Raw genomic sequence first — 9,794 nt, 5'->3', positions numbered from 1 at the left:
GCAAAGGATATGATCTTATTTTTTTTTGTGGCTGCATAGTACTCCATGGTACGTGTGTACTACATTTTCTTTATCCAATCTATCACTGGTAGGCATTTAGGTTGATTCCATTTTTGCTATTGTGAATAGTGCTGCAGTGATCACATGAGAGCATGTATCTTTCTAACAGAACAATTTATATTCCTTTGGGTATATACCCAGTAAAGGGATTGCTAGGTCAAATGATATTTCTGTCTTTGGGACTTTGAGGAATCACCACACTGCCTTCCACAATGGTTTAATTAATTTATATTACTACTAACAATAAATAAGCATTCTTCTTTTTCTCCACAAACTTGCCAGCAACTGTTATTTTTATTTTATTTTTTTTACTTTTTAATAATAGCCATTCTGATTGGTGTGAGATGGTGTCTCTTTGTGGTTTTGATTTGCATTTCTCTAATGATCAGCGAGGTTGACTTTTTCTCAAATGCTTGTTGGCTGCGTGTATGTTTTCTTTTGAAAAGTGTCTGTTCATGTCCTTTGCCCAGTGTTTAACATGGTTGTTTGTTTTTTTCTTGTAAATTTGTTTAAGTTCTTTATAGATGCTGGATTTTAGACCTTTGTCAGGTGCATTGTTTACAAAAATTTTCTACATCATGTAGGTTGTCTGCTCACTCTGTTGATAGTTTCTTTTGCTATGCTGAAGCTCTTTAGTTTAATTAGATCCCATTTGTCAAGTTTTACTTTTGTTGCAATTACTTTTGGTGTCTTTGACATGAAATCTTTGCTCATGCCTATGTCCTGAATGGTATTGCCTAGGTTGTCTTCTGGGTTTTTATAATTTTGGGTTTTACATTGAAGTATTTAATTCATCTTGAGTTAAATTTTGTATAAAGGGGTACAGTTTCAATCTTCTTCGTATGGCTAGCTGGTTATCCCAGCATCATTTATTGACTAGGAAAACCTTTCCCTATTGTTTGTTTTTGTCAGCTTTTTCAAAGATCAGATAGTTGTAGTTGTGTGGCCTTATTTCTGGGTTCTCTATTCTGTTCCATTGGTCTGTGTGTCTGTTTTTGTACCATGCTGTTTTGGTTACAGTAACCCTGTAGTATAGTTTGAAGTCAGGTAGCGTGATACTTCCAGCTTTGTTCTTTTTGCTTAGGATTGCCTTGGCTATTTGGCATCTTTTTTGGTTCTATATGAATATTAAAATAGTTTTCTTTAGTTCTGTGAAGAATGTCAATAGTAGTTTAATAGGAATAGCACTGAATCTATACATTGTTCTGGGCAGTATGGCCATTTTAACAATATCGATTCTTCTTATCCATAAGCATGGAATATTTTTCCATTTGTTTGTGTCATCTCTGATTTCTCTGAGCAGTGTCTTGTAGTTCTTTTTGTAAAGGTTTTTCACTCCCCTAGTTATCTGTATTCCTAGGTATTTTATTCTTTTTGTGGCAATTGTGAATGGGAGTACATTCCTGATTTGGCTCTTGGCTTGACTGTTGTTGCTGTATAGAAATGTTAGTAATTTTTGCACATTTTTTTGTATCCTGAGACATCATTTTTATGACTCCTTAACATAAAATGAGAGAGATATAATTTTTTTAAAAAAGGGTCTTCCTTTTGGTGTCATGTCTAAAAATTCTAATCTCATGCTGTGACTATTTTGCTTTAAAATTATTATAGTTTTATAGTTTATGATTCCTTTTTGAGTTAATTCTTGTATAATGCACATGTGATGAAATTTAGTTTCGGATTCATTTTTATCTCATAAGGAAGCTCAATGGTTCCAGCACCATTTATTGAAAAGACTGTTCTTTGTACATTGAATTGCCTCTACACCAATGCCAAATGTGAGTTGGATACCAGCTGCTCTGTTTTTGGCTATTCTCTGTTTTTTATTTGTTTGTTTGAGACAGAGTCTCTCTCTGTTGCTCAGGCTGGAGTGCAGTGGCATGATCTTGGCTCACTCTAACCTCTGCCTCCTGGGTTCAAGCAATTCTCCTGCCTCAGCCTCCCAAGTAGCTGAGACTACAGGGGCGTGACACCACAATTTTTGCACTTTTAGTAGAGACGGGGTTTCACCATGTTGGTCAGGTTGGTATTGAACTCCTGATCTCAGGTGATCTGCCTGCCTCGACCTCCCAAAGTGCTGGGATTACAGGCGTGAGCCACCGCGGCCAGCCTATTCTGTTTTGACTATTCTATTCTGTCCTTATATATGTGTCTATCACCTTATAAATACCACCATCCTCTAGTTCTATAGGATTTGGGGTAGGCTATTGAGATTTTCATAACATGACGCATATAATGATACATGTTTCCATATGCAAATAGGGAGTTATATGCATACAGTTGGGTGATATTTTTATTCATTTTGACAGTCTCTGTGTTTTAATTTAGATCACTTACATTTAACGTAATGATTGTTATGCTTCAGTTTTAGGTCTACTATTATAGAGAGGCCCATCAGCCTTAGTCTAGGTTCTTCAGGCATCTGAACCCTAGGAACAGCTTCAGCCAGCACCTCTGTCTTCTCCAGCATCCATGTTCCCTTCCAGCAAGGTTCCCTAAGGCACTCACAAAGTATTTTGCCAGCTGCCAGGAAGAAAATTCCTATTACTTTTTCAAATGGTGAAATAACTGTGCGGATGCTTGATCCTGGTTCTGATTTATGGATCAATGATTGATTAAAAGGCATTTTGTTTGTTTGTTTCTCTCCAGACCTACTTTTCAGAGCTCGCAAAATGATGAAATGTTCTAACCCCAGATGGCCACTCTGCTGTGTTTTGCTGGTTGCAGTGCTTCTTTGAGAACGATGGAGCTCAAATGTGATATGATAATTGGACACCCAAGGAGGGATATTTTGAGACAGTTGAACTCTGTAAAAGTCTTGCTGGCAGAGACACAGCTTCCAGAGTGGCTAACATTAGCCCCTGGTGCTCTTAGACAACACAAATACTCTAGAAGAAGGCAGCAAACTCTTGGGCCAGCTGGGAGACCAGAGGAGACGAAGCAGGCCAGCAGTGCGGACGTGAGGGAGGGGGAGTTCTTCCCTTCCGCTCCCTCCTCCACTGTCAGGCTGGGCACCAGTGGACAATGCCAGAGGGCACATTATAGGGAGCAAGCTGCCTTCACATCATAGGCTTTCTCTTCTGTGATTCTGAATTTCCTTGAGCCCCCGAACTTTTGATTGTGGTAAAATATGTGTAACATAAAATTTGCCATTGTAAGCATTTTTAAGTGTACAGTTCAGTGGTGTTAAGTACATTCATCCACGTGCAACCCTCACCTCCATCCATCTCTGGGACTCTTTTCATGTTGTAAAATTGAAACTCGGTACCCATTAAACCATAACACCTCATTCTTCTCTCCCCCGGCCCCTGGCAACCCCTAGTCTACTTTCTGCCTCTGTGTGTTTGATTAGTCTAGATATCTCATATGTGTGGAATCACGTAGTGTTACTGGCTTATTTCACTTAGTATAACATCCTCAAGGTTCACACATGTTGTAACATGTGACAGGATTTTCTTTTTTATGTCTGAATAATATTCCGTTGAATGGCAATGCCGCATTTGGTTTATCCACTCATTCATTCATGGGCACTTGGGCTGCTTCCGCCTCCCAGCTACTGTGGATAATGCTGCTGTGAACACGAGTGTGTGGATGTATGTTCAATTTTGAGCCTCTGATTTTATATGTTTGGTAATGAAGCAATCCCAAGGGAGGGTTGCAGAAGCTCCAGGGCAGGAGTCCCGACCAGGCAGCTCTCTGCTCTGCCTGGGAGTCTCCAAAGGCTTACGTACATGAGCCTGTCCCTAGGGGCCTGACCAACTTCTTGGTTAATGGGAAAATCCTTGTCAAGACTGCAGATGACCTTAGAAGCAGCAGCTCAACTCAGCATGCCCCTTCTAGCTTTTTGATATTTAAATCCTGCAGCCTGGGGACCAAGCCTGGTCTCCATGGTGAGGACTCAGTTGCAGATGCTACTCACTGCCCCTTGGAGAGACACTGTGGTAATAGACACTTACCTTGACGTAGGCCAGTCTCATCTCTGTCCTGCCTGACTTGGAGCAAGAGCTGGAGTGGAGGGCACAGGGGCAGAAAGGGGAGGAAAGGTCTTGACTTTCAACACCACTTGGGAAAATGCATTTTCTCTGCTTCATTTGAGGGGACAAAAGGTAAAGTTCAGTGCCTGTTAAGGAAGAAGACTATGGTAAATATTCCAGGATTTCAGGTGAAACCATGAGAGGCCACATCCTAGGAGTAACAGTAAACTGGAAACAGACCATTAGAAGAAGCCCAGCTTTGAATCTTTGAACTGAAAGAAAGTAATGAACAATCTAGAATTCTATGGTCAGTAAAAATACTCCTCAAAAATGAAGGCAAAATAAAGACATTTTCAGAAAATCAAAAAAGAAAAAAACCTCAAAAATGTAAAAGATGAAAATGGTTCAGAGTATGTCCTTTGTTCACAGTAAACAACTATAATAAAAATAGTTAAAAATAATCTAATATCTTAGCTGTCTGTAAATTTAACAGTGTGTTTAAAAATAATTCCTGGATTAAAAAGTCACAAGATAAATAAAAAATGATTTGAATTGAAAGATCATAACCTGACATATCAACATTTCTGAAATGTTGCCAGAGAAGAACTTAGAGGGAAATTGATAGTCTGAAACCCATGTATTAGCAATATTTTGGGGACACCCAGGAGAGAGAGGATGGAGACTTGGCTGAACCCCTAGGATAGGTGGTCCCAAAGAAGTAAAATTGTTTAGAGAAAAGTCAGCTTTTGGAAAAAGCTAAATGATATATCAACAAGATCCAACCAAAAATAAATACTAAAGAGAATTCTTTAGGGGTAAAGGAAAATGATCCCAGGCCGAAGCTAAGCAATGTTGAAGGAAGGTTGCACAGACGAAGGGTAAATATAACTGATAAATCCACATGAATATTAAATGTATAAAACCACAATAATAGTGTTATGTGGGCTATCGAATATGTAGAATTTAAGTACATAATGACAATAACATACAAGATAGAAGGGGGTAGAAGGGGCACAAAGGGGTAATAGTGCCCTAAGGTTTTCCCACCATCTTTGCAGTGGTAAAGGTACTAATTTATGGTAGACTCAGCTAAGTCAATGATACTCATTATAATCACTATAGTTACCACTAAAGAAGAGGTAAAGAAGGGGTAACTTGGCTGAGCGCAGTGGCTCATGCCTGTAATCCCAGCACTTGGTGTGGCTGAGGCAGGTGGATCACTTGAGGCCAGGAGTTCAAGACCAGCCTAGTCAACATGGTGAAACCCCATTGCTACTAAACCTACAAAATTAGCCAGACATAGTGGCTTACATCTGTAGCCCTAGCTACTCAGGAGGCTGAGGCACGAGAATAGCTTGAACCCAGGAGGTTGCAGTGAGTCAAGGTTGCCCCACTGCACTCCAGCCTGGGCGACAGAGTGAAACTCTGTCTCCAAAAAAGAAAAATAAAAAACGGAGGGAGCGGGGATAACGGAAAGCCACTGAGGAGAAGAAACTGAATAACACAAGAAACGGACAAATGAAATGAATGGAAAACAAATACCAACATGGTAGATTTGAACCCAAACATATGATAATAATATTCATTGGTAATTAGTAATACGAGTAATTGTAAATGGAACAAACGTTTCAAATCAGACTCTAAGACTGATTTAAAAAACTGTTTGCTGCTTATAAAGGCAGATATTAATTAAGACAGCATATTAGAATAAAAATATGGATAAAGATATTCAAGTAAATAAAAATCAAAACAATGCTAGATGCTTTGATGTCTCTGACATCAGACTTCAGAGCAAGAGGCATTACTCAGCATAAACTGGTACGTTTCTTAGTGATAGAATGGTCAGCCACGAAGAAAGTGTGAAGCATGCACTTGATGACATGATCTGAAAATAAAGCAAAAATGGTCAGAAAAAAGTAGACAAATTCACAGTCATAATCATTATGAGAAATTTTAACATATCCCTCAGTAACTGGCAGAAAAGGAGACTGAAATCTAAACCCAAACTAAACTGAATAAAACAAGGCAAAGTGAAAAGAGTAAATATGGCCAAGCATGGAGGCTCATGCCTGGAATCCCAGCTCTTTGGGAGGCCAGGAGTTTGAGGCCAGCCTGGCCAACATGGCGAAACCTGTCTCTACTAAAAATACAAAAATTAGTTGGGTGTGGCGGTGTGCATCTGTAATCCCAGCTGCTGGGGAGGCTAAGCCATGAGAATTGCTTGAGCCCAGGAGATGGAGGTTGCAGTGAGCCGAGATCGTGACACTACATTCCAGCCTGGGTGACAGGGTGACACCCTGCTTAAAAAAAAAAAAAAAAAAAAAAGAAAGAGAAGAAAAGACAGAAAGTTTCAACAGAATGGACTTACTGATGTATATACCTATAAAATACAGAATACATATTATTTTCAACTGCATATAATTAATAGAATATTAGTTATTCTAGATAAAAAATAACTCAAAAATTTCGAAGAAGGGAGATAATGAAATGGTGTTCCCTGACTATAGTGGATAAGAGAAAAGATAACTAGAAGATCAACTATGGTTGGAAATTAAACGATACAGCTGTAACAGCCCACAGGTTTAAACAAAGTCAAAGCGGATATTAGAACAGGTTTTGAAATGAGGGAAAACTAATAATCAGCCTGGGAGGATGAAGCCACATGCACCTCCTGGCAGAGGAAGGTCTGGCAGTGGGGAAAATGGACTCTTAAAGACATTCTCTTTGCCCCCTGCCAAGCCCCAGTGACCACACAGCCTGTGCCCTCCTGGACCCAGCTGGTGATGTGGGCTCCAGCCAAGGTCATGAGCAGGCTTAGCAACTGCTTCTGCTCTTCAGGAATTGGCTCACCGGAGGTCTCAGAGATTCATTTGATCCTGGTGAGCCTTACCTGCACTACATGAGGGCAAGCCAGGTGGGCTTGAGACCTCCACTGGGTCTTCTCAGGTCTGGAGCTGCAGCTGGAGGAGGCTTCCCTGAAAAGGCGTACGCAGCATGTGGCGGGCATGCTTGTGGATCCAAGGTTATGGGACTCCCTGCTCTGCCTTGTTTGGAGATAACGGGAGGGACTCTGTGGGGGAGTGGAGAGAGGCGCTGGACAGAGGCGCTGCTCGAAGGGAATTGCTCAGCATCTCAGGGCCCCTGGTGGACAGGGCTGTGTGGTACCCAGAGCTGAGAAGGGTGTCACCAGCAGCAGCTGCCACCGCCTCTCCACCCAAGCGACCCTGTCTTCCAGTGCGGACACTCAGACAGCCATGTGGTGGAAGGTATCCCTGCTTGTGGTGCTCATTGTGCTGAGCACCCATATCCGGACCATTCAAAAAGAATTCGTAGACATCAGTAAGGACCTAGATTATTTTGTGACATCAGTGGAGTCTGCTGTGGCTCAGTTCAATGAGGACAATATGGGAGAGTACACAAACAGGTTGCTGGAGGTCTAGCACGCCCAGCAGAAGGTGAGTGACAGTCATTTCGTCTATTCCCAGAACTCTCTTCCCCAGCTGAAGAGCCCAGAGCCAGTGGTGATGGCAGCAGGGCTCTGGGTGACATGGGGGGTCCCATGTCTGCACCACACTTCTGAGGACAGGGTTCAGGGACCCTTCCTCCTTCAGAGGGCACACAGCCTTCCTGATCGTTGCCCATTTCCTTGGCCATCTGCCCCTTCCTTGGATTGCATCCCCATCCCTGGACCCTGGGAGGCTGCAGGAGCCCTGGGCACAGTGGGTTACGCTGCTGTCCAGCCACAGTGCCTGGGGGCTTCATGCCAACTAGGGAGGGGAGAATGCAAGGAGGGACAGGGCGTGTGCGTGTTCTTCATGTGTATGGGAGTATGAGTATGTGAGTGTGTTATCGATATATGTAAAAGCATGAGCCAGGTGTGGTGGCTCACGCCTGTAATCCCAGCATGTTGGGAGGCCGAGACAAGCAGATCACCTGAGATCAGGGGTTCGAGACCAGCCTGGCCAACACGGTGAAACCCTGTTTCTACCAAAAATACAAAAAATTAGCTGGACGTGGTGGCGGGTGCCTGTAATCCCAGCTACTTGGGAGGCTGAGGCAGAAGAATCGCCTGAACCAGGGAGGCAGAGGTTGCAGTCATCCGAGATTGAGTCTTTGCACTTCAGTCTGGGCAACAAGAGCAAAACTTTGTCTCAAAAAATAATAATAAGTGTGCTGATGTGTATCAGGGAGTGAGTGTGAGAGTGTTGGTGTGTTGGGGCATAAGTGTGTGTGTTGGAGAGGGTTGGGCATGAGTGTATGTTGGTGTGTGTCAGGCATGAGGATGAATGTGTTGGGGTGAGGGGCATCAGTGTGAGTGTGTTGTGTGTATAGGGGCATGAGTGTGAGTGTGTTGTGTGTATAGGGGCATGAGTGTGAGTGTGTTGGTGTAGTTAGGCATGAGTGTGTGAGTGTGTTGGGCATGAGTGTATGTTGTTGGTGTATGGTGACATGAGTGCCTGTTTTTGGCACATGTTAGGCATGCATGTGTGAGTATGTTGGTGTGTGTTGGGCATGAGCGTGTGTTGTGTGTATAGCGGCTGAGTGTGAGTACATTAGTGTGTGGTGGGCATGAGTGTGAGTGTGTTGTGTGTATAGGAGCATGTGTGTATGAGCGTGTGTTGGGCATGAGTGTGAGTGTGTTGTGTGTATAGGAGCATGTGTGTATGAGCGTGTGTTGGGCATGAGTGTGAGTGTGTTGTGTGTATAGCATGTGTGTATGAGCGTGTGTTGGGCATGAGGGTGAGTGTGTTGTGTGTATAGGAGCATGTGTGTATGAGCATAAGTGTGTTGGGCATGAGTGTGAGTGTGTTGTGTGTATAGGGGCATGAATGTATGAGCGTAAGCGTGTTGAGCATGAGTGGGTGTGTTGGTGTGTGTATAGGAGCATGTGTGTATGAGCGTAAGTATGTTGGGCATGAGTGTGTGTTGTGTGTATAGAGGCATGAATGTATGAGCATAAGCGTGTTGAGCATGAGTGGGTGTGTTGGTGTGTGTTGGGCATGAGTGTGTGTTGTGTGTATAGCGGCATGTGTGTGTACTGTTAGTCTGTGTCAGGGCATAGTTGGATATCATCTCATCCCCAACATGGATTGCTGAGCTCCTGACTGGGTCAGGTTTCTCAACAATTTCTAGGCCGTCCAGTGAGACCCGTGGCCCTAGCCTGCCGTGACTTCCCATCGGGACTGGTTTTCTATGTTTGGATGCTTCCTGTGTTTCATTGACTTCCACGTACAAGAATGAAAATAACTTTTAATCACTTCTTATGGAAGCCTAAGAAACATGCACAACAGCATGGTGCAGCTCTGCATTCATCTCAATGAGCACTGGCAAGGTAGACAGGTATGAGCAGTCGCCTCCCGCATGAAGCAGAATGGTGCCATTCCCTCAGAGCCCCCTCTGTGATCCCATCTACAGTCTATCCCTGCAAGGAGTCCTGCTGACCTTGTTTCCAATCCCAGGCATTAGTCTTGCCCATTTCCCACTCTGTGTAAAAAGAACCATCCAGTGTGAGCCCTCTGTGTATGGCTGAGACTCAGGTGTAAGGCGGAGGTGGGGTATTGCCGGGTGTGGATGCCGCATGAGCAGGGTCACTGCTGCGGAGAATTTGACTGTGTGAGTGTGTCACACCCTATATGTTTATCGCTGTGTCAATCTGACTGTCAGGTATGAGCCATTGGGAAGAGGCCAGTGTGTATCTGAAGGGCACTTAGTGGACTCTCTTCTATTGACTTCCGGAGAGGTTGTACATGCCCTGTCTAG

Source organism: Cebus imitator, unplaced genomic scaffold, assembly GCF_001604975.1.
Source record: "Cebus imitator isolate Cc_AM_T3 unplaced genomic scaffold, Cebus_imitator-1.0 Scaffold134, whole genome shotgun sequence".
NCBI classification, from domain to species: domain Eukaryota; kingdom Metazoa; phylum Chordata; class Mammalia; order Primates; family Cebidae; genus Cebus; species Cebus imitator.
The sequence above is the reverse complement of the archived record's forward strand: the minus strand, read 5'-3'. Positions refer to the sequence as shown.